This window comes from Pongo pygmaeus, chromosome 1 (assembly GCF_028885625.2).
Source record: "Pongo pygmaeus isolate AG05252 chromosome 1, NHGRI_mPonPyg2-v2.0_pri, whole genome shotgun sequence".
In the NCBI taxonomy this organism is placed as follows: Eukaryota; Metazoa; Chordata; class Mammalia; order Primates; family Hominidae; genus Pongo; species Pongo pygmaeus.
Genome location: NC_072373.2, coordinates 230,646,704 through 230,669,994, shown reverse-complemented (window position 1 = coordinate 230,669,994; position 23,291 = coordinate 230,646,704).

Genomic DNA, 23,291 nt, shown 5'->3' with positions numbered 1-23,291 from the left:
CCGCGTCTCCCGGGCCAGGGCCGAGATTCCCGCCGGTGCTGCCTCAGCTGGCGTGACCTCTCATTCTGAAACCAAATCTGAACCCTGGGCTCCGGAACGCCGATGGCCTGGGCCAGCCCTTCTCTGGTGGCGATGCCCGGGTACGGGTTCCGCTCAAAGCAGGCTCGCAGGGCCTCGCTTTGGCTCGGGGTCCAGACGAGTCTCCTTCGCCGTCCTCGTCCTCGGGCTTCCGCGGGGAGGGGGCCGTCCGAAGGAGTCGGGAGAGCCATCGCGGGGAGCCCCGGCCGGAATTTCACGGACGGACACGGGCAGAGAGAGGCCCGCGGGCTCCCGGACACCTCAGCCGGCCTGTGAACTGGGCGCAGGTGCAGCCAGGAGACCGGCCCGGACAGCCAGCCAGCCGCTGTTATAAAGACCAACAGGCAGGCAGGCTCCACCCCTTCATGAATGGCGGTGAGCCCTGGGACAGCCCGCCCTCCGGAAGGGTCCCAGGGCGTGGAGGCCCCCTGGGGCCGGGGGGAGGGGGGGCGGCGGTGGTGGTGGTGGTGGTGGTGACGCTGGTGGTGGGGGCGGGGGTGGCGGTGGGGGCGGGAGGGACGAAGCGGAAGGGGGAGAGGGGGAAGGGGTGAGGGGGGCGGGTTTCGGGATCTGGCTCTCCGGACCTCTCCAGGAATCCCGCGGGAACTGGAGGCCGCTCTCTGGGCTCCCACGCGCCTTCAGCAGGGAGAATCCAGCCTGGAAGGCTGGAGGGGAGTGTGGAACTGAACCTCCGTGGGAGTCTTGAGTTTTCCAGGCCCTCTCTCCGTGAAGGAGGCAATGCCTGTGGGTGTCGCCGTGGCCGTGACAGTCTCACACACGCACAGGCGTGTGGCTCTCGTTCATTCCCACGCAGAAGACCAGAGCGAGACCCCAGGGAAAGGATGCATCCCCGGCGTGATGGCCTGACGATGGATTCCTGTGTCCCGCAACATGGGGAGTCTGCAGTGCGGCCGGTTTGGAAACTGGCAAGGGGAGCGAAGAGACACCATGCCGGTCTTCCCCCCTTCCCTGGATGCCTGCGGGTGCCCGCAGAGCTCCGGAAGCAAACAGTCAACATGCTCGGCCTTTCAGGGGCCGGAGAGACGTGAGCAACAGGCCCCCTTGCAGAGGGCACAGCAGCGTGGAATCCCAAATCACGCTTCAGTCGTCCTGAGTGTGGCTCCTCTGTGGTCGGGGCTGTCGGCCTGGCGCTCCGTTGCGAGGCTCAGCCTGGGGATGTGCGGTCTGTGAACCACGCGGGTGAAAACCCGACGGCAAACCGGGTCCCGGTCTTTTGTCTCTGAGGAAGCCGCCCGTTCCTTGGGCCACGGAATCGGGGCGAATGGGTGCCCCGCCGGCCCGCCGCGGTGGCCCTGGGCCCAGCCCTCAGCCCGCGCCGGGCGCTTACCCTTTTCCCGGAGCGCGGGGGTCCCGTTGCTCCCGGAGGCCACAGAACGTTTATTCTCTCTGCCTTCCTCCCTCTGTCTCTGGCTCCCTCCCGCCCACCCTCTGTCCCTGCATCGCTCTGTCTCTCCCTCCGATCCTCACTGCCTCCCTCTCTCTCCCTCCCTCCCTCCCTCCCTCCCAACTTCCCTCCGCCCATCCTTCGGCCACTCTGGGTCTCCCGTTCGTCTCTCCATCTCTGCCCGCCTTCCCTCCCGCCTGGAATGGTCGGCATCGCCGGCGTGCGCGGGGCCTGGGGTCTGCGTTCAGCCGCCAGGCGCTCCACGGTGGCAGCTGGGAGGCTGCAGGGGCACGGGCGGGCGACGGTGGAGCGGAGGCGCAGAGGAGGCGAGCCGCCGCCGGAGGGATGGCGGGCCCGGACGCTGCGCGGGCCCGGTGTTTCGCGGGACGGGGGTCTCCACCCAGCCCAGGGGAGGACGCATTTTCCGGGGGTCGGGGGTGGGGGTGGCGAGGGGTTGGTCAGGCCGGGGTGGGGTGGCGGAAAGGCACGAGAGCTCTGCCCGGGCTGCTCCCAGAGCCTAGGCGGCTGCCCGCGAACCCGCGCGTGCGCAGTAGACGGCCCACCTGCTGGTACCTGGGCCGGCGCTGGGATCCCCGGGATGCCCAGGAAAGAATGGCAGCTCTCCGCTCTGTGGAGTCTCTCACCGGGCCTAGACCTGGAAGGCAGGAATCCCAGGCGGGTCGGCCCGGAGGGAACACACGCCCCTCCACGCCGAGCCAGGTGTTCCCCGCGAAAGAGAGGCCACCGGCCACCGCCCTGCCCCGACCCCGTCCCAGCCCCGCGTCCTTTTAAAGCTCCTCCAGCAGAACCCGGTATTCTTCCTCGCTGAGGGGTGGTTCCAGCGAGGCGGCCTCTTCCGAGGCCTCCAGCTCCCCCGGGGCCTCCGTTTCTAGGAAAGGTTGCGCCCGCTGCAGAAACTCCGGGCTCGCCAGGAGCTCATCCAGCAGGCCGGAGGGGAGTGCAGACGAGCGCCTCGGCTCCTGGAGGAGCCCCGCCTGGGGGGGGCGCCCGGATGGCTTGCACCTGCCCCTGCCGCGCCGAGGCCTCCGGGCGCGCGGGCTGGGGAGGTGGGGCTGCCCCGTCTTGGGGATCCCACGCCGCCCCGGCGACCTGGGGACCCTGGCCCCAGCCCCACCACGGACTCCCCTGGGTCGCGAGGGGCGGGAAATGCAGGGGGAATTTCGGAATTCAGTCTTCCTCACAGAATCGCAAAGTTCACGTTTCACAACCATAAAGAAACTATTTACGCTGAAAATGAGACTTTTTATGAAGTTGCACTTAGAAAACTTCAATGTCTGAGAAAAAAAATCTCTAACGCACAGGGAAACAGGTGGTTTATCCAATACTCTGAAAATAAAATGGGCTGGGTGAGGGGAATATGAAAATATTATTTCAATTTCATTTCATTTTATTTATTTATGTACTTATTTATTTATTTTTGAGACAGAGTCTCCCTCTGTCCCCCAGGCTGGATTACAGTGGCCTGAGCTCAGCTCACTGCAGCCTCCGCATCCTGGGCTCAAGGCATTCTCCTGCCTCAGCCTCCGGAGTAGCTGGGACTAAATGAGCACGCCACCACGCCAGGCAAATTTTTGTCTTTTGTTTAAAGTGTAGAGGAGGTTTCACCATTTGGGCCAGGGTGGTCTTCAACTGCCGACTTCAGGTGATCTGCCCCAACTTGCCTTCCCAAAGTGAAGGGACTATAGGCGTGAGCCACTGCGCCCAGACTATGATAGTTTCACACTGAAGCCTGAAGCTGCTCTGCCTTAGGATTTTTCCTGAATTTTACTTTCTTGTCATGATGAGTTGCTAGCTCCTATTTTCCGTTGGATCTTTTCGAAAGGCATTACTGATGAGATTATGGCTTTCTCACAAAGAATACCACTTTGGTGAAACTATACTGAAATTAAGAGTACCTTAAGTTTCCGATACTTATCAAGCACAATATTTGAACACGGCGTGGTAGGTGAAAGTGTAAGAAGCAGAATTTGGCAAACCCCATTACTTTTCAATTTCGACGGTTTCAGGTTTTTTGGTTTCAGCCAAACTGAAGAATGTCCTAATGAGCTGTCAATTCACAGGCCATTACAGACAATTTTTGAAACTACATCACAGTGTAATTTAAGGAGTACGATTCTAAAAAATTTGAAGAATCTGGTGGTATTGCTAACACCAAACAAGGTTGTTCAGCTCTTTCATCTTTAAAAACAAACAAACAAAAACATGATGTGGAATTCTCTCATTTTACCAAACAGCCGTACGCTCCCTTGAATATGTGACTATGAAACCCAAGTAACTGGAAGACAAAAAATAAAGGAAACACCTCATCAGTCTCATTAATAGTTTTGTTGAGAGTAATTTATTTTTCAAAAACTGCTGGCTATGTCTTGATATTTTTAGACACGGCTAAAATTGAAATTGCATGAATCCTCTCTCTAACATTCATGCTACTTAAGAAACTTTTCCCAAGATTTGACTGCATTCATTTCATAAAAGCCCTGTCCTCTTCTCCCCTATATATCTATATTAGCACTCTGCCTTCTACCCTCTTCCATAGGAAACACAAATCCGTCAATTGATCACTTAAGCCTTTCCAGTTTGAGTACAACATTTTCTGTAGTTGTACTCGTACGATTTGTCCTTTATACTTCTAAAGACTAGACCCTAGATAATACATGCTTGGGAATAGTGGAGCTAGCTTGCTTAAACTTTATTTAGGCGTATGCTAATTACTTGTGGGGGGCAAAGGCAGGCAGTGAGGATGTTAAGCTTATCCCAAAATAGTCAATTTTGGAAAAGACACAAGTACAGGCCGGGCGCGGTGGCTCTGACCTGTAATCCCAGCACCTTGGGAGGTCTTCTCGCAGAAGACCAGAGCGAGACCCCAGGGAAAAGATGCATCCCCAGCGTGATGGCCTGACGATGGATTCCTGTGTACCGCAACATGGGGAGTCTGCAGTGTGGCCGGTTTGGAAACTGGCAAGGAGAGCGAGGAGACACGATGCCGGTCTTCCACCCTTCCCTGGATGCCTGTGGGTGCCCGCAGAGCTCCGGAAGCAAACAGTCAACATGCTCAGCCTTTCGGGGGCCGGAGAGACGTGAGCAACAGGCCCCCTTGCAGAGGGCACAGCAGCGTGGAATCCCAAATCACGCTTCAGTCGTCCTGAGTGTGGCTCCTCTGTGGTCGGGGCTGTCGGCCTGGCGCTCCGTTGCGAGGCTCAGCCTGGGGATGTGCGGTCTGTGAACCACGCGGGTGAAAACCGGACAGCAAACCGGGTCCCGGTCTTTTGTCTCTGAGGAAGCCGCCCGTTCCTTGGGCCACGGAATCGGGGCGAATGAGTGCCCCGCCGGCCCGACGCGGCGGCCGTGGGCCCAGCCCTCAGCCCGCGCCGGGCACTTACCCTTTTCCCGGAGCGCGGGGGTCCCGTTGCTCCCGGAGGCCGGAGACCGTTTATTCTCTCTGCCTTCCTCCCTCTGTCCCTGGCTCCCTCCCGCCCGCCCTCTGTCCCTGCATCGCTCTGTCTCTCCCTCCGATCCTCACTGCCTCCCTCTCTCTCCCTCCCTCGCTCCCTCCCTCCCTCCCTCCCTCCCAACTTCCCTCCGCCCATCCTTAGGCCCCTCTGGGTCTCTCGTTCGTCTCTCCGTCTCTGCCCGCCTTCCCTCCCGCCTGGAAGGGTCGGCATCGCCGGCGTGCGCGGGGCCTGGGGTCTGCGTTCAGCCGCCAGGCGCTCCACGGTGGCAGCTGGGAGGCTGCAGGGGCACGGGCGGGCGACGGTGGAGCGGAGGCGCAGAGGAGGCGAGCCGCCGCCGGAGGGATGGCGGGCCCGGACGCTGCGCGGGCCCGGTGTTTCGCGGGACGGGGGTCTCCACCCAGCCCAGGGGAGGACGCATTTTCCGGGGGTCGGGGGTGGGGGTGGCGAGGGGTTGGTCAGGCCGGGGTGGGGTGGCGGAAAGGCACGAGAGCTCTGCCCGGGCTGCTCCCAGAGCCTAGGCGGCTGCCCGCGAACCCGCGCGTGCGCAGTAGACGGCCCACCTGCTGGTACCTGGGCCGGCGCTGGGATCCCCGGGATGCCCAGGAAAGAATGGCAGCTCTCCGCTCTGTGGAGTCTCTCACCGGGCCTAGACCTGGAAGGCAGGAATCCCAGGCGGGTCGGCCCGGAGGGAACACACGCCCCTCCACGCCGAGCCAGGTGTTCCCCGCGAAAGAGAGGCCACCGGCCGCCGCCCTGCCCCGACCCCGTCCCAGCCCCGCGTCCTTTTAAAGCTCCTCCAGCAGAGCCTGGTATTCTTCCTCGCTGAGGGGTGGTTCCAGCGAGGCGGCCTCTTCCGAGGCCTCCAGCTCCCCCGGGGCCTCCGTTTCTAGGAAAGGTTGCGCCCGCTGCAGAAACTCCGGGCTCGCCAGGAGCTCATCCAGCAGGCCGGAGGGGAGTGCAGACGAGCGCCCCGGCTCCTGGAGGAGCCCCGCCTGGGGGGGCGCCCGGATGGCTTGCACCTGCCCCTGCCGCGCGGAGGCCTCCGGGGGCGTGGGCTGGGGAGGTGGGGCTGCCCCGGCTTGGGGTTCCCACGCCGCCCCGGCGACCTGGGGACCCTGGCCCCAGCCCCACCACGGACTCCCCTGGGACGCGGGTGGCGCAAGCCCACCTTGGCCCTGTGGCCCCGCTTGAGCCGGCCCAGGCTGTCCCACCGCGCAAGGGCCCGGCAGGCCGTCGCGCTGCGGGTCCCGGTCCTCCCGGCCTTTGCTCGGCTGCGCAGGCCACCGAGGAGCCTGAGGGTGGGAGAGCGCCCCGTCCGCGGGAGCCAGGGCAGCGTAGGCAAAATCCGCGCGTGCCGGGGCCGCTTGGGAGATCCCTCGTGCCGGCGCGGCCTGGCTGGGCTGGAGCACGGGGACGGCCCTCGCCCCCTGGCTCACGAAAGCCCCCTGGGGGAGAGCCCCAGGCGCGCAGGGCACGCGGGGTGCGGGAAGCGCCGTTCCCCACGCCCCGGCGTGGGCGAAGGTGACCCACGAGGGAGCAGGGTGACACCCACCGGGGGCCGCGTTGCACAGGCCGCCTGCGTGCGCGGGCGCCCTGCCACCCTGTGCCGGGTGCCTGGCCCGTCGATTCTGAAACCAGATCTGAATCCTGGACTCCGGGAGGCCCGTCTCTCTGGCCAGTTCTTCCCTGGCGGCGATGCCTGGAAAGCGATCCTTCTCAAAGGCGCGGAGGAGCAGGGCGGTCTGGGATCCGGTGACGGCGGTCCGCTGTCGCCTGCCTTCTTGCGGGCCGCGTCTCCCGGGCCAGGGCCGAGATTCCCGCCGGTGCTGCCTCAGCTGGCGTGACCTCTCATTCTGAAACCAAATCTGAACCCTGGGCTCCGGAACGCCGATGGCCTGGGCCAGCCCTTCTCTGGTGGCGATGCCCGGGTACGGGTTCCGCTCAAAGCAGGCTCGCAGGGCCTCGCTTTGGCTCGGGGTCCAGACGAGTCTCCTTCGCCGTCCTCGTCCTCGGGCTTCCGCGGGGAGGGGGCCGTCCGAAGGAGTCGGGAGAGCCATCGCGGGGAGCCCCGGCCGGAATTTCACGGACGGACACGGGCAGAGAGAGGCCCGCGGGCTCCTGGACACCTCAGCCGGCCTGTGAACTGGGCGCAGGTGCAGCCAGGAGACCGGCCCGGACAGCCAGCCAGCCGCTGTTATAAAGACCAACAGGCAGGCAGGCTCCACCCCTTCATGAATGGCGGTGAGCCCTGGGACAGCCCGCCCTCCGGAAGGGTCCCAGGGCGTGGAGGCCCCCTGGGGCCGGGGGGAGGGGGGGCGGCGGTGGTGGTGGTGGTGGTGGTGACGCTGGTGGTGGGGGCGGGGGTGGCGGTGGGGGCGGGAGGGACGAAGCGGAAGGGGGAGAGGGGGAAGGGGTGAGGGGGGCGGGTTTCGGGGTCTGGCTCTCCGGACCTCTCCAGGAATCCCGCGGGAACTGGAGGCCGCTCTCTGGGCTCCCACGCGCCTTCAGCAGGGAGAATCCAGCCTGGAAGGCTGGAGGGGAGTGTGGAACTGAACCTCCGTGGGAGTCTTGAGTTTTCCAGGCCCTCTCTCCGTGAAGGAGGCAATGCCTGTGGGTGTCGCCGTGGCCGTGACAGTCTCACACACGCACAGGCGTGTGGCTCTCGTTCATTCCCACGCAGAAGACCAGAGCGAGACCCCAGGGAAAGGATGCATCCCCGGCGTGATGGCCTGACGATGGATTCCTGTGTCCCGCAACATGGGGAGTCTGCAGTGCGGCCGGTTTGGAAACTGGCAAGGGGAGCGAAGAGACACCATGCCGGTCTTCCCCCCTTCCCTGGATGCCTGCGGGTGCCCGCAGAGCTCCGGAAGCAAACAGTCAACATGCTCGGCCTTTCAGGGGCCGGAGAGACGTGAGCAACAGGCCCCCTTGCAGAGGGCACAGCAGCGTGGAATCCCAAATCACGCTTCAGTCGTCCTGAGTGTGGCTCCTCTGTGGTCGGACCTATCGGCCTGGCGCTCCGTTGCGAGGCTCAGCCTGGGGATGTGCGGTCTGTGAACCACGCGGGTGAAAACCCGACGGAAAACCGGGTCCCGGTCTTTTGTCTCTGAGGAAGCCGCCCGTTCCTTGGGCCACGGAATCGGGACGAATGGGTGCCCCGCCGGCCCGCCGCGGTGGCCCTGGGCCCAGCCCTCAGCCCGCGCCGGGCGCTTACCCTTTTCCCGGAGCGCGGGGGTCCCGTTGCTCCCGGAGGCCACAGAACGTTTATTCTCTCTGCCTTCCTCCCTCTGTCTCTGGCTCCCTCCCGCCCACCCTCTGTCCCTGCATCGCTCTGTCTCTCCCTCCGATCCTCACTGCCTCCCTCTCTCTCCCTCCCTCCCTCCCTCCCAACTTCCCTCCGCCCATCCTTCGGCCACTCTGGGTCTCCCGTTCGTCTCTCCATCTCTGCCCGCCTTCCCTCCCGCCTGGAACGGTCGGCATCGCCGGCGTGCGCGGGGCCTGGGGTCTGCGTTCAGCCGCCAGGCGCTCCACGGTGGCAGCTGGGAGGCTGCAGGGGCACGGGCGGGCGACGGTGGAGCGGAGGCGCAGAGGAGGCGAGCCGCCGCCGGAGGGATGGCGGGCCCGGACGCTGCGCGGGCCCGGTGTTTCGCGGGACGGGGGTCTCCACCCAGCCCAGGGGAGGACGCATTTTCCGGGGGTCGGGGGTGGGGGTGGCGAGGGGTTGGTCAGGCCGGGGTGGGGTGGCGGAAAGGCACGAGAGCTCTGCCCGGGCTGCTCCCAGAGCCTAGGCGGCTGCCCGCGAACCCGCGCGTGCGCAGTAGACGGCCCACCTGCTGGTACCTGGGCCGGCGCTGGGATCCCCGGGATGCCCAGGAAAGAATGGCAGCTCTCCGCTCTGTGGAGTCTCTCACCGGGCCTAGACCTGGAAGGCAGGAATCCCAGGCGGGTCGGCCCGGAGGGAACACACGCCCCTCCACGCCGAGCCAGGTGTTCCCCGCGAAAGAGAGGCCACCGGCCACCGCCCTGCCCCGACCCCGTCCCAGCCCCGCGTCCTTTTAAAGCTCCTCCAGCAGAACCCGGTATTCTTCCTCGCTGAGGGGTGGTTCCAGCGAGGCGGCCTCTTCCGAGGCCTCCAGCTCCCCCGGGGCCTCCGTTTCTAGGAAAGGTTGCGCCCGCTGCAGAAACTCCGGGCTCGCCAGGAGCTCATCCAGCAGGCCGGAGGGGAGTGCAGACGAGCGCCTCGGCTCCTGGAGGAGCCCCGCCTGGGGGGGGCGCCCGGATGGCTTGCACCTGCCCCTGCCGCGCCGAGGCCTCCGGGCGCGCGGGCTGGGGAGGTGGGGCTGCCCCGTCTTGGGGATCCCACGCCGCCCCGGCGACCTGGGGACCCTGGCCCCAGCCCCACCACGGACTCCCCTGGGTCGCGAGGGGCGGGAAATGCAGGGGGAATTTCGGAATTCAGTCTTCCTCACAGAATCGCAAAGTTCACGTTTCACAACCATAAAGAAACTATTTACGCTGAAAATGAGACTTTTTATGAAGTTGCACTTAGAAAACTTCAATGTCTGAGAAAAAAAATCTCTAACGCACAGGGAAACAGGTGGTTTATCCAATACTCTGAAAATAAAATGGGCTGGGTGAGGGGAATATGAAAATATTATTTCAATTTCATTTCATTTTATTTATTTATGTACTTATTTATTTATTTTTGAGACAGAGTCTCCCTCTGTCCCCCAGGCTGGATTACAGTGGCCTGAGCTCAGCTCACTGCAGCCTCCGCATCCTGGGCTCAAGGCATTCTCCTGCCTCAGCCTCCGGAGTAGCTGGGACTAAATGAGCACGCCACCACGCCAGGCAAATTTTTGTCTTTTGTTTAAAGTGTAGAGGAGGTTTCACCATTTGGGCCAGGGTGGTCTTCAACTGCCGACTTCAGGTGATCTGCCCCAACTTGCCTTCCCAAAGTGAAGGGACTATAGGCGTGAGCCACTGCACCCAGACTATGATAGTTTCACACTGAAGCCTGAAGCTGCTCTGCCTTAGGATTTTTCCTGAATTTTACTTTCTTGTCATGATGAGTTGCTAGCTCCTATTTTCCGTTGGATCTTTTCGAAAGGCATTACTGATGAGATTATGGCTTTCTCACAAAGAATACCACTTTGGTGAAACTATACTGAAATTAAGAGTACCTTAAGTTTCCGATACTTATCAAGCACAATATTTGAACACGGCGTGGTAGGTGAAAGTGTAAGAAGCAGAATTTGGCAAACCCCATTACTTTTCAATTTCGACGGTTTCAGGTTTTTTGGTTTCAGCCAAACTGAAGAATGTCCTAATGAGCTGTCAATTCACAGGCCATTACAGACAATTTTTGAAACTACATCACAGTGTAATTTAAGGAGTACGATTCTAAAAAATTTGAAGAATCTGGTGGTATTGCTAACACCAAACAAGGTTGTTCAGCTCTTTCATCTTTAAAAACAAACAAACAAAAACATGATGTGGAATTCTCTCATTTTACCAAACAGCCGTACGCTCCCTTGAATATGTGACTATGAAACCCAAGTAACTGGAAGACAAAAAATAAAGGAAACACCTCATCAGTCTCATTAATAGTTTTGTTGAGAGTAATTTATTTTTCAAAAACTGCTGGCTATGTCTTGATATTTTTAGACACGGCTAAAATTGAAATTGCATGAATCCTCTCTCTAACATTCATGCTACTTAAGAAACTTTTCCCAAGATTTGACTGCATTCATTTCATAAAAGCCCTGTCCTCTTCTCCCCTATATATCTATATTAGCACTCTGCCTTCTACCCTCTTCCATAGGAAACACAAATCCGTCAATTGATCACTTAAGCCTTTCCAGTTTGAGTACAACATTTTCTGTAGTTGTACTCGTACGATTTGTCCTTTATACTTCTAAAGACTAGACCCTAGATAATACATGCTTGGGAATAGTGGAGCTAGCTTGCTTAAACTTTATTTAGGCGTATGCTAATTACTTGTGGGGGGCAAAGGCAGGCAGTGAGGATGTTAAGCTTATCCCAAAATAGTCAATTTTGGAAAAGACACAAGTACAGGCCGGGCGCGGTGGCTCTGACCTGTAATCCCAGCACCTTGGGAGGTCTTCTCGCAGAAGACCAGAGCGAGACCCCAGGGAAAAGATGCATCCCCAGCGTGATGGCCTGACGATGGATTCCTGTGTACCGCAACATGGGGAGTCTGCAGTGTGGCCGGTTTGGAAACTGGCAAGGAGAGCGAGGAGACACGATGCCGGTCTTCCACCCTTCCCTGGATGCCTGTGGGTGCCCGCAGAGCTCCGGAAGCAAACAGTCAACATGCTCAGCCTTTCGGGGGCCGGAGAGACGTGAGCAACAGGCCCCCTTGCAGAGGGCACAGCAGCGTGGAATCCCAAATCACGCTTCAGTCGTCCTGAGTGTGGCTCCTCTGTGGTCGGGGCTGTCGGCCTGGCGCTCCGTTGCGAGGCTCAGCCTGGGGATGTGCGGTCTGTGAACCACGCGGGTGAAAACCGGACAGCAAACCGGGTCCCGGTCTTTTGTCTCTGAGGAAGCCGCCCGTTCCTTGGGCCACGGAATCGGGGCGAATGAGTGCCCCGCCGGCCCGACGCGGCGGCCGTGGGCCCAGCCCTCAGCCCGCGCCGGGCACTTACCCTTTTCCCGGAGCGCGGGGGTCCCGTTGCTCCCGGAGGCCGGAGACCGTTTATTCTCTCTGCCTTCCTCCCTCTGTCCCTGGCTCCCTCCCGCCCGCCCTCTGTCCCTGCATCGCTCTGTCTCTCCCTCCGATCCTCACTGCCTCCCTCTCTCTCCCTCCCTCGCTCCCTCCCTCCCTCCCTCCCTCCCAACTTCCCTCCGCCCATCCTTAGGCCCCTCTGGGTCTCTCGTTCGTCTCTCCGTCTCTGCCCGCCTTCCCTCCCGCCTGGAAGGGTCGGCATCGCCGGCGTGCGCGGGGCCTGGGGTCTGCGTTCAGCCGCCAGGCGCTCCACGGTGGCAGCTGGGAGGCTGCAGGGGCACGGGCGGGCGACGGTGGAGCGGAGGCGCAGAGGAGGCGAGCCGCCGCCGGAGGGATGGCGGGCCCGGACGCTGCGCGGGCCCGGTGTTTCGCGGGACGGGGGTCTCCACCCAGCCCAGGGGAGGACGCATTTTCCGGGGGTCGGGGGTGGGGGTGGCGAGGGGTTGGTCAGGCCGGGGTGGGGTGGCGGAAAGGCACGAGAGCTCTGCCCGGGCTGCTCCCAGAGCCTAGGCGGCTGCCCGCGAACCCGCGCGTGCGCAGTAGACGGCCCACCTGCTGGTACCTGGGCCGGCGCTGGGATCCCCGGGATGCCCAGGAAAGAATGGCAGCTCTCCGCTCTGTGGAGTCTCTCACCGGGCCTAGACCTGGAAGGCAGGAATCCCAGGCGGGTCGGCCCGGAGGGAACACACGCCCCTCCACGCCGAGCCAGGTGTTCCCCGCGAAAGAGAGGCCACCGGCCACCGCCCTGCCCCGACCCCGTCCCAGCCCCGCGTCCTTTTAAAGCTCCTCCAGCAGAGCCTGGTATTCTTCCTCGCTGAGGGGTGGTTCCAGCGAGGCGGCCTCTTCCGAGGCCTCCAGCTCCCCCGGGGCCTCCGTTTCTAGGAAAGGTTGCGCCCGCTGCAGAAACTCCGGGCTCGCCAGGAGCTCATCCAGCAGGCCGGAGGGGAGTGCAGACGAGCGCCCCGGCTCCTGGAGGAGCCCCGCCTGGGGGGGCGCCCGGATGGCTTGCACCTGCCCCTGCCGCGCGGAGGCCTCCGGGGGCGTGGGCTGGGGAGGTGGGGCTGCCCCGGCTTGGGGTTCCCACGCCGCCCCGGCGACCTGGGGACCCTGGCCCCAGCCCCACCACGGACTCCCCTGGGACGCGGGTGGCGCAAGCCCACCTTGGCCCTGTGGCCCCGCTTGAGCCGGCCCAGGCTGTCCCACCGCGCAAGGGCCCGGCAGGCCGTCGCGCTGCGGGTCCCGGTCCTCCCGGCCTTTGCTCGGGTGCGCAGGCCACCGAGGAGCCTGAGGGTGGGAGAGCGCCCCGTCCGCGGGAGCCAGGGCAGCGTAGGCAAAATCCGCGCGTGCCGGGGCCGCTTGGGAGATCCCTCGTGCCGGCGCGGCCTGGCTGGGCTGGAGCACGGGGACGGCCCTCGCCCCCTGGCTCACGAAAGCCCCCTGGGGGAGAGCCCCAGGCGCGCAGGGCACGCGGGGTGCGGGAAGCGCCGTTCCCCACGCCCCGGCGTGGGCGAAGGTGACCCACGAGGGAGCAGGGTGACACCCACCGGGGGCCGCGTTGCACAGGCCGCCTGCGTGCGCGGGCGCCCTGCCACCCTGTCCCGGGTGCCTGGCCCGTCGATTCTGAAACCAGATCTGAATCCTGGACTCCGGGAGGCCCGTCTCTCTGGCCAGTTCTTCCCTGGCGGCGATGCCTGGAAAGCGATCCTTCTCAAAGGCGCGGAGGAGCAGGGCGGTCTGGGATCCGGTGACGGCGGTCCGCTGTCGCCTGCCTTCTTGCGGGCCGCGTCTCCCGGGCCAGGGCCGAGATTCCCGCCGGTGCTGCCTCAGCTGGCGTGACCTCTCATTCTGAAACCAAATCTGAACCCTGGGCTCCGGAACGCCGATGGCCTGGGCCAGCCCTTCTCTGGTGGCGATGCCCGGGTACGGGTTCCGCTCAAAGCAGGCTCGCAGGGCCTCGCTTTGGCTCGGGGTCCAGACGAGTCTCCTTCGCCGTCCTCGTCCTCGGGCTTCCGCGGGGAGGGGGCCGTCCGAAGGAGTCGGGAGAGCCATCGCGGGGAGCCCCGGCCGGAATTTCACGGACGGACACGGGCAGAGAGAGGCCCGCGGGCTCCCGGACACCTCAGCCGGCCTGTGAACTGGGCGCAGGTGCAGCCAGGAGACCGGCCCGGACAGCCAGCCAGCCGCTGTTATAAAGACCAACAGGCAGGCAGGCTCCACCCCTTCATGAATGGCGGTGAGCCCTGGGACAGCCCGCCCTCCGGAAGGGTCCCAGGGCGTGGAGGCCCCCTGGGGCCGGGGGGAGGGGGGGCGGCGGTGGTGGTGGTGGTGGTGGTGACGCTGGTGGTGGGGGCGGGGGTGGCGGTGGGGGCGGGAGGGACGAAGCGGAAGGGGGAGAGGGGGAAGGGGTGAGGGGGGCGGGTTTCGGGGTCTGGCTCTCCGGACCTCTCCAGGAATCCCGCGGGAACTGGAGGCCGCTCTCTGGGCTCCCACGCGCCTTCAGCAGGGAGAATCCAGCCTGGAAGGCTGGAGGGGAGTGTGGAACTGAACCTCCGTGGGAGTCTTGAGTTTTCCAGGCCCTCTCTCCGTGAAGGAGGCAATGCCTGTGGGTGTCGCCGTGGCCGTGACAGTCTCACACACGCACAGGCGTGTGGCTCTCGTTCATTCCCACGCAGAAGACCAGAGCGAGACCCCAGGGAAAGGATGCATCCCCGGCGTGATGGCCTGACGATGGATTCCTGTGTCCCGCAACATGGGGAGTCTGCAGTGCGGCCGGTTTGGAAACTGGCAAGGGGAGCGAAGAGACACCATGCCGGTCTTCCCCCCTTCCCTGGATGCCTGCGGGTGCCCGCAGAGCTCCGGAAGCAAACAGTCAACATGCTCGGCCTTTCAGGGGCCGGAGAGACGTGAGCAACAGGCCCCCTTGCAGAGGGCACAGCAGCGTGGAATCCCAAATCACGCTTCAGTCGTCCTGAGTGTGGCTCCTCTGTGGTCGGGGCTGTCGGCCTGGCGCTCCGTTGCGAGGCTCAGCCTGGGGATGTGCGGTCTGTGAACCACGCGGGTGAAAACCCGACGGCAAACCGGGTCCCGGTCTTTTGTCTCTGAGGAAGCCGCCCGTTCCTTGGGCCACGGAATCGGGGCGAATGGGTGCCCCGCCGGCCCGCCGCGGTGGCCCTGGGCCCAGCCCTCAGCCCGCGCCGGGCGCTTACCCTTTTCCCGGAGCGCGGGGGTCCCGTTGCTCCCGGAGGCCACAGAACGTTTATTCTCTCTGCCTTCCTCCCTCTGTCTCTGGCTCCCTCCCGCCCACCCTCTGTCCCTGCATCGCTCTGTCTCTCCCTCCGATCCTCACTGCCTCCCTCTCTCTCCCTCCCTCCCTCCCTCCCTCCCAACTTCCCTCCGCCCATCCTTCGGCCACTCTGGGTCTCCCGTTCGTCTCTCCATCTCTGCCCGCCTTCCCTCCCGCCTGGAATGGTCGGCATCGCCGGCGTGCGCGGGGCCTGGGGTCTGCGTTCAGCCGCCAGGCGCTCCACGGTGGCAGCTGGGAGGCTGCAGGGGCACGGGCGGGCGACGGTGGAGCGGAGGCGCAGAGGAGGCGAGCCGCCGCCGGAGGGATGGCGGGCCCGGACGCTGCGCGGGCCCGGTGTTTCGCGGGACGGGGGTCTCCACCCAGCCCAGGGGAGGACGCATTTTCCGGGGGTCGGGGGTGGGGGTGGCGAGGGGTTGGTCAGGCCGGGGTGGGGTGGCGGAAAGGCACGAGAGCTCTGCCCGGGCTGCTCCCAGAGCCTAGGCGGCTGCCCGCGAACCCGCGCGTGCGCAGTAGACGGCCCACCTGCTGGTACCTGGGCCGGCGCTGGGATCCCCGGGATGCCCAGGAAAGAATGGCAGCTCTCCGCTCTGTGGAGTCTCTCACCGGGCCTAGACCTGGAAGGCAGGAATCCCAGGCGGGTCGGCCCGGAGGGAACACACGCCCCTCCACGCCGAGCCAGGTGTTCCCCGCGAAAGAGAGGCCACCGGCCACCGCCCTGCCCCGACCCCGTCCCAGCCCCGCGTCCTTTTAAAGCTCCTCCAGCAGAACCCGGTATTCTTCCTCGCTGAGGGGTGGTTCCAGCGAGGCGGCCTCTTCCGAGGCCTCCAGCTCCCCCGGGGCCTCCGTTTCTAGGAAAGGTTGCGCCCGCTGCAGAAACTCCGGGCTCGCCAGGAGCTCATCCAGCAGGCCGGAGGGGAGTGCAGACGAGCGCCTCGGCTCCTGGAGGAGCCCCGCCTGGGGGGGGCGCCCGGATGGCTTGCACCTGCCCCTGCCGCGCCGAGGCCTCCGGGCGCGCGGGCTGGGGAGGTGGGGCTGCCCCGTCTTGGGGATCCCACGCCGCCCCGGCGACCTGGGGACCCTGGCCCCAGCCCCACCACGGACTCCCCTGGGTCGCGAGGGGCGGGAAATGCAGGGGGAATTTCGGAATTCAGTCTTCCTCACAGAATCGCAAAGTTCACGTTTCACAACCATAAAGAAACTATTTACGCTGAAAATGAGACTTTTTATGAAGTTGCACTTAGAAAACTTCAATGTCTGAGAAAAAAAATCTCTAACGCACAGGGAAACAGGTGGTTTATCCAATACTCTGAAAATAAAATGGGCTGGGTGAGGGGAATATGAAAATATTATTTCAATTTCATTTCATTTTATTTATTTATGTACTTATTTATTTATTTTTGAGACAGAGTCTCCCTCTGTCCCCCAGGCTGGATTACAGTGGCCTGAGCTCAGCTCACTGCAGCCTCCGCATCCTGGGCTCAAGGCATTCTCCTGCCTCAGCCTCCGGAGTAGCTGGGACTAAATGAGCACGCCACCACGCCAGGCAAATTTTTGTCTTTTGTTTAAAGTGTAGAGGAGGTTTCACCATTTGGGCCAGGGTGGTCTTCAACTGCCGACTTCAGGTGATCTGCCCCAACTTGCCTTCCCAAAGTGAAGGGACTATAGGCGTGAGCCACTGCGCCCAGACTATGATAGTTTCACACTGAAGCCTGAAGCTGCTCTGCCTTAGGATTTTTCCTGAATTTTACTTTCTTGTCATGATGAGTTGCTAGCTCCTATTTTCCGTTGGATCTTTTCGAAAGGCATTACTGATGAGATTATGGCTTTCTCACAAAGAATACCACTTTGGTGAAACTATACTGAAATTAAGAGTACCTTAAGTTTCCGATACTTATCAAGCACAATATTTGAACACGGCGTGGTAGGTGAAAGTGTAAGAAGCAGAATTTGGCAAACCCCATTACTTTTCAATTTCGACGGTTTCAGGTTTTTTGGTTTCAGCCAAACTGAAGAATGTCCTAATGAGCTGTCAATTCACAGGCCATTACAGACAATTTTTGAAACTACATCACAGTGTAATTTAAGGAGTACGATTCTAAAGAAATTTGAAGAATCTGGTGGTATTGCTAACACCAAACAAGGTTGTTCAGCTCTTTCATCTTTAAAAACAAACAAACAAAAACATGATGTGGAATTCTCTCATTTTACCAAACAGCCGTACGCTCCCTTGAATATGTGACTATGAAACCCAAGTAACTGGAAGACAAAAAATAAAGGAAACACCTCATCAGTCTCATTAATAGTTTTGTTGAGAGTAATTTATTTTTCAAAAACTGCTGGCTATGTCTTGATATTTTTAGACACGGCTAAAATTGAAATTGCATGAATCCTCTCTCTAACATTCATGCTACTTAAGAAACTTTTCCCAAGATTTGACTGCATTCATTTCATAAAAGCCCTGTCCTCTTCTCCCCTATATATCTATATTAGCACTCTGCCTTCTACCCTCTTCCATAGGAAACACAAATCCGTCAATTGATCACTTAAGCCTTTCCAGTTTGAGTACAACATTTTCTGTAGTTGTACTCGTACGATTTGTCCTTTATACTTCTAAAGACTAGACCCTAGATAATACATGCTTGGGAATAGTGGAGCTAGCTTGCTTAAACTTTATTTAGGCGTATGCTAATTACTTGTGGGGGGCAAAGGCAGGCAGTGAGGATGTTAAGCTTATCCCAAAATAGTCAATTTTGGAAAAGACACAAGTACAGGCCAGGCGCGGTGGCTCTGACCTGTAATCCCAGCACCTTGGGAGGTCTTCTCGCAGAAGACCAGAGCGAGACCCCAGGGAAAAGATGCATCCCCAGCGTGATGGCCTGACGATGGATTCCTGTGTACCGCAACATGGGGAGTCTGCAGTGTGGCCGGTTTGGAAACTGGCAAGGAGAGCGAGGAGACACGATCCCGGTCTTCCACCATTCCCTGGATGCCTGTGGGTGCCCGCAGAGCTCCGGAAGCAAACAGTCAACATGCTCAGCCTTTCGGGGGCCGGAGAGACGTGAGCAACAGGCCCCCTTGCAGAGGGCACAGCAGCGTGGAATCCCAAATCACGCTTCAGTCGTCCTGAGTGTGGCTCCTCTGTGGTCGGGGCTGTCGGCCTGGCGCTCCGTTGCGAGGCTCAGCCTGGGGATGTGCGGTCTGTGAACCACGCGGGTGAAAACCGGACGGCAAACTGGGTCCCGGTCTTTTGTCTCTGAGGAAGCCGCCCGTTCCTTGGGCCACGGAATCGGGGCGAATGAGTGCCCCGCCGGCCCGACGCGGCGGCCGTGGGCCCAGCCCTCAGCCCGCGCCGGGCACTTACCCTTTTCCCGGAGCGCGGGGGTCCCGTTGCTCCCGGAGGCCGGAGACCGTTTATTCTCTCTGCCTTCCTCCCTCTGTCCCTGGCTCCCTCCCGCCCGCCCTCTGTCCCTGCATCGCTCTGTCTCTCCCTCCGATCCTCACTGCCTCCCTCTCTCTCCCTCCCTCGCTCCCTCCCTCCCTCCCTCCCTCCCAACTTCCCTCCGCCCATCCTTAGGCCCCTCTGGGTCTCTCGTTCGTCTCTCCATCTCTGCCCGCCTTCCCTCCCGCCTGGAACGGTCGGCATCGCCGGCGTGCGCGGGGCCTGGGGTCTGCGTTCAGCCGCCAGGCGCTCCACGGTGGCAGCTGGGAGGCTGCAGGGGCACGGGCGGGCGACGGTGGAGCGGAGGCGCAGAGGAGGCGAGCCGCCGCCGGAGGGATGGCGGGCCCGGACGCTGCGCGGGCCCGGTGTTTCGCGGGACGGGGGTCTCCACCCAGCCCAGGGGAGGACGCATTTTCCGGGGGTCGGGGGTGGGGGTGGCGAGGGGTTGGTCAGGCCGGGGTGGGGTGGCGGAAAGGCACGAGAGCTCTGCCCGGGCTGCTCCCAGAGCCTAGGCGGCTGCCCGCGAACCCGCGCGTGCGCAGTAGACGGCCCACCTGCTGGTACCTGGGCCGGCGCTGGGATCCCCGGGATGCCCAGGAAAGAATGGCAGCTCTCCGCTCTGTGGAGTCTCTCACCGGGCCTAGACCTGGAAGGCAGGAATCCCAGGCGGGTCGGCCCGGAGGGAACACACGCCCCTCCACGCCGAGCCAGGTGTTCCCCGCGAAAGAGAGGCCACCGGCCACCGCCCTGCCCCGACCCCGTCCCAGCCCCGCGTCCTTTTAAAGCTCCTCCAGCAGAACCCGGTATTCTTCCTCGCTGAGGGGTGGTTCCAGCGAGGCGGCCTCTTCCGAGGCCTCCAGCTCCCCCGGGGCCTCCGTTTCTAGGAAAGGTTGCGCCCGCTGCAGAAACTCCGGGCTCGCCAGGAGCTCATCCAGCAGGCCGGAGGGGAGTGCAGACGAGCGCCTCGGCTCCTGGAGGAGCCCCGCCTGGGGGGGCGCCCGGATGGCTTGCACCTGCCCCTGCCGCGCCGAGGCCTCCGGGCGCGCGGGCTGGGGAGGTGGGGCTGCCCCGTCTTGGGGATCCCACGCCGCCCCGGCGACCTGGGGACCCTGGCCCCAGCCCCACCACGGACTCCCCTGGGTCGCGAGGGGCGGGAAATGCAGGGGGAATTTCGGAATTCAGTCTTCCTCACAGAATCGCAAAGTTCACGTTTCACAACCATAAAGAAACTATTTACGCTGAAAATGAGACTTTTTATGAAGTTGCACTTAGAAAACTTCAATGTCTGAGAAAAAAAATCTCTAACGCACAGGGAAACAGGTGGTTTATCCAATACTCTGAAAATAAAATGGGCTGGGTGAGGGGAATATGAAAATATTATTTCAATTTCATTTCATTTTATTTATTTATGTACTTATTTATTTATTTTTGAGACAGAGTCTCCCTCTGTCCCCCAGGCTGGATTACAGTGGCCTGAGCTCAGCTCACTGCAGCCTCCGCATCCTGGGCTCAAGGCATTCTCCTGCCTCAGCCTCCGGAGTAGCTGGGACTAAATGAGCACGCCACCACGCCAGGCAAATTTTTGTCTTTTGTTTAAAGTGTAGAGGAGGTTTCACCATTTGGGCCAGGGTGGTCTTCAACTGCCGACTTCAGGTGATCTGCCCCAACTTGCCTTCCCAAAGTGAAGGGACTATAGGCGTGAGCCACTGCGCCCAGACTATGATAGTTTCACACTGAAGCCTGAAGCTGCTCTGCCTTAGGATTTTTCCTGAATTTTACTTTCTTGTCATGATGAGTTGCTAGCTCCTATTTTCCGTTGGATCTTTTCGAAAGGCATTACTGATGAGATTATGGCTTTCTCACAAAGAATACCACTTTGGTGAAACTATACTGAAATTAAGAGTACCTTAAGTTTCCGATACTTATCAAGCACAATATTTGAACACGGCGTGGTAGGTGAAAGTGTAAGAAGCAGAATTTGGCAAATCCCATTATTTTTCAATTTCGACGGTTTCAGGTTTTTTGGTTTCAGCCAAACTGAAGAATGTCCTAATGAGCTGTCAATTCACAGGCCATTACAGACAATTTTTGAAACTACAATCACAGTGTAATTTAAGGAGTACGATTCTAAAGAAATTTGAAGAATCTGGTGGTATTGCTAACACCAAACAAGGTTGTTCAGCTCTTTCATCTTTAAAAACAAACAAACAAAAACATGATGTGGAATTCTCTCATTTTACCAAACAGCCGTACGCTCCCTTGAATATGTGACTATGAAACCCAAGTAACTGGAAGACAAAAAATAAAGGAAACACCTCATCAGTCTCATTAATAGTTTTGTTGAGAGTAATTTATTTTTCAAAAACTGCTGGCTATGTCTTGATATTTTTAGACACGGCTAAAATTGAAATTGCATGAATCCTCTCTCTAACATTCATGCTACTTAAGAAACTTTTCCCAAGATTTGACTGCATTCATTTCATAAAAGCCCTGTCCTCTTCTCCCCTATATATCTATATTAGCACTCTGCCTTCTACCCTCTTCCATAGGAAACACAAATCCGTCAATTGATCACTTAAGCCTTTCCAGTTTGAGTACAACATTTTCTGTAGTTGTACTCGTACGATTTGTCCTTTATACTTCTAAAGACTAGACCCTAGATAATACATGCTTGGGAATAGTGGAGCTAGCTTGCTTAAACTTTATTTAGGCGTATGCTAATTACTTGTGGGGGGCAAAGGCAGGCAGTGAGGATGTTAAGCTTATCCCAAAATAGTCAATTTTGGAAAAGACACAAGTACAGGCCAGGCGCGGTGGCTCTGACCTGTAATCCCAGCACCTTGGGAGGTCTTCTCGCAGAAGACCAGAGCGAGACCCCAGGGAAAAGATGCATCCCCAGCGTGATGGCCTGACGATGGATTCCTGTGTACCGCAACATGGGGAGTCTGCAGTGTGGCCGGTTTGGAAACTGGCAAGGAGAGCGAGGAGACACGATCCCGGTCTTCCACCCTTCCCTGGATGCCTGTGGGTGCCCGCAGAGCTCCGGAAGCAAACAGTCAACATGCTCAGCCTTTCGGGGGCCGGAGAGACGTGAGCAACAGGCCCCCTTGCAGAGGGCACAGCAGCGTGGAATCCCAAATCACGCTTCAGTCGTCCTGAGTGTGGCTCCTCTGTGGTCGGGGCTGTCGGCCTGGCGCTCCGTTGCGAGGCTCAGCCTGGGGATGTGCGGTCTGTGAACCACGCGGGTGAAAACCGGACGGCAAACTGGGTCCCGGTCTTTTGTCTCTGAGGAAGCCGCCCGTTCCTTGGGCCACGGAATCGGGGCGAATGAGTGCCCCGCCGGCCCGACGCGGCGGCCGTGGGCCCAGCCCTCAGCCCGCGCCGGGCACTTACCCTTTTCCCGGAGCGCGGGGGTCCCGTTGCTCCCGGAGGCCGGAGACCGTTTATTCTCTCTGCCTTCCTCCCTCTGTCCCTGGCTCCCTCCCGCCCGCCCTCTGTCCCTGCATCGCTCTGTCTCTCCCTCCGATCCTCACTGCCTCCCTCTCTCTCCCTCCCTCGCTCCCTCCCTCCCTCCCTCCCTCCCAACTTCCCTCCGCCCATCCTTAGGCCCCTCTGGGTCTCTCGTTCGTCTCTCCATCTCTGCCCGCCTTCCCTCCCGCCTGGAACGGTCGGCATCGCCGGCGTGCGCGGGGCCTGGGGTCTGCGTTCAGCCGCCAGGCGCTCCACGGTGGCAGCTGGGAGGCTGCAGGGGCACGGGCGGGCGACGGTGGAGCGGAGGCGCAGAGGAGGCGAGCCGCCGCCGGAGGGATGGCGGGCCCGGACGCTGCGCGGGCCCGGTGTTTCGCGGGACGGGGGTCTCCACCCAGCCCAGGGGAGGACGCATTTTCCGGGGGTCGGGGGTGGGGGTGGCGAGGGGTTGGTCAGGCCGGGGTGGGGTGGCGGAAAGGCACGAGAGCTCTGCCCGGGCTGCTCCCAGAGCCTAGGCGGCTGCCCGCGAACCCGCGCGTGCGCAGTAGACGGCCCACCTGCTGGTACCTGGGCCGGCGCTGGGATCCCCGGGATGCCCAGGAAAGAATGGCAGCTCTCCGCTCTGTGGAGTCTCTCACCGGGCCTAGACCTGGAAGGCAGGAATCCCAGGCGGGTCGGCCCGGAGGGAACACACGCCCCTCCACGCCGAGCCAGGTGTTCCCCGCGAAAGAGAGGCCACCGGCCACCGCCCTGCCCCGACCCCGTCCCAGCCCCGCGTCCTTTTAAAGCTCCTCCAGCAGAGCCTGGTATTCTTCCTCGCTGAGGGGTGCTTCCAGCGAGGCGGCCTCTTCCGAGGCCTCCAGCTCCCCCGGGGCCTCCGTTTCTAGGAAAGGTTGCGCCCGCTGCAGAAACTCCGGGCTCGCCAGGAGCTCATCCAGCAGGCCGGAGGGGAGTGCAGACGAGCGCCCCGGCTCCTGGAGGAGCCCCGCCTGGGGGGGCGCCCGGATGGCTTGCACCTGCCCCTGCCGCGCGGAGGCCTCCGGGGGCGCGGGCTGGGGAGGTGGGGCTGCCCCGGCTTGGGGTTCCCACGCCGCCCCGGCGACCTGGGGACCCTGGCCCCAGCCCCACCACGGACTCCCCTGGGACGCGGGTGGCGCAAGCCCACCTTGGCCCTGTGGCCCCGCTTGAGCCGGCCCAGGCTGTCCCACCGCGCAAGGGCCCGGCAGGCCGTCGCGCTGCGGGTCCCGGTCCTCCCGGCCTTTGCTCGGGTGCGCAGGCCACCGAGGAGCCTGAGGGTGGGAGAGCGCCCCGTCCGCGGGAGCCAGGGCAGCGTAGGCAAAATCCGCGCGTGCCGGGGCCGCTTGGGAGATCCCTCG